The sequence below is a fragment of the Octopus bimaculoides genome, chromosome 4 (assembly GCF_001194135.2).
Source record: "Octopus bimaculoides isolate UCB-OBI-ISO-001 chromosome 4, ASM119413v2, whole genome shotgun sequence".
Classification (NCBI taxonomy): domain Eukaryota; kingdom Metazoa; phylum Mollusca; class Cephalopoda; order Octopoda; family Octopodidae; genus Octopus; species Octopus bimaculoides.
The window spans coordinates 84,749,164-84,750,709 of NC_068984.1; positions in this window are offsets into that span (position 1 = coordinate 84,749,164).

Consider the following 1,546-nt stretch of genomic DNA (forward strand, 5'->3'; position numbering starts at 1 on the left):
TCCTACTTATAGAAAATAGCATACAACGCGAAAAAGAGATGGAACAGCTTAGAGCAACACGAAAAAGACGAACCCATCAAAGGAACACAATACCATTTCTAGTAATACACAATCCGCATCACCAAAACATATTTAATATCATCAAAATTTGCCAATCATGAAACAAAGTGAAAAATTAAAAAAACATAATAACTAATCAAACACTTATCTTAAGCAAAAGAAACTATAAACAAAGGCAAAATTCAACATGAAAAACGGAATAACGCACTCACAGTATCCAAGTATAATGATAACAGATGTTGAATGTGTCAATACTTGCATACGGGTAGAACAAACAATAGACAGATTTTCGCAAATGCAGATATGAACGGCAGAAGCAGAAATTTGGTCTACTGCATTAAATGACCGAATTGCGAGGAATTATATATAGGCGAGACAGGGAATGCCTTATAGCAATGCTCACGAGTCCACAGACAACAAATCCGGAACACTAATGTTCGTCAAATTCCATTCAGCGAACATCTAGACATGTTTCTAATTTTTCCTTTCCACAAACTACATGACACAAGTGGGGCTGGAAGAAAGATAAAAGAAAAATGGTTTATTAAAATGTTCAAACCTGTTCTTAACGGAAATAACAGCGATAATATAACAACCAGTTAATGATGTGGATTGATAAATATAAACAAGTTAGATAATATATCGGTACTCCTGGCAAACCGTGATGTTTAAGAGCATGTGGATTGGTCAAAAAGGTATTCTAAAAATTCAGCTGGCTGTAGCGTTCTATAAAGTACTAAAGTTGTCAATAATTCGACTGTCAGTTAAACACATTTGAAATCTGATGAGTACACTATGTATGAAAGCGCTAATTTTATTATAAAAACCGAAGTACAAAACGTAATTTCTTGAGAGTATTTAGTTACTGTCCCTCTTTTTTTAACGAACACAATCAACAAGGACTCAAAGTCAACTATTTTTGTGAGTTGGAAAAATAGACGATTGCATTAATAACTTCCTTCTTACACTGCTCCTTCATTACCTGTTTTTCTTGGGTTATACTGGCGTTGGGTGTCAGGCTTATGTTGTACGTAGTGCTATATTCTTTTTAATTTCCTTAGAAGATTTCTTGCGTCACATACAGTAGAATCTAGGTCTGTTATGTCCCGGTTCATTACCACTGCAAATGGTAAATTACTCATATTCTTACTGCATACTTTCACGACATAACCGTACGAATAACATGTGTCTTGGCTTTGTGCGGAGAAACAGATGCAGATAAACAGACAGAGAAAGAGGCAGAGACAGACAGAGAGACTGGATAGCTAGCTAGTTAGATAGATAGATTGATAAAAAGACTGAAAGAAAGAAAGAAAGAAAGAAAGAAAGAAAGAAAGAAAGAAAGAAATAAAGATAGATAGATAGATAGATAGCTAGATAGATAGATAGATAGATAGATAGATATAATTACACGCACATATACAAACACAGACACATAGACATATAAACATTGATAAACTCAGAAACTAAGAGGTTAGGTTAAACA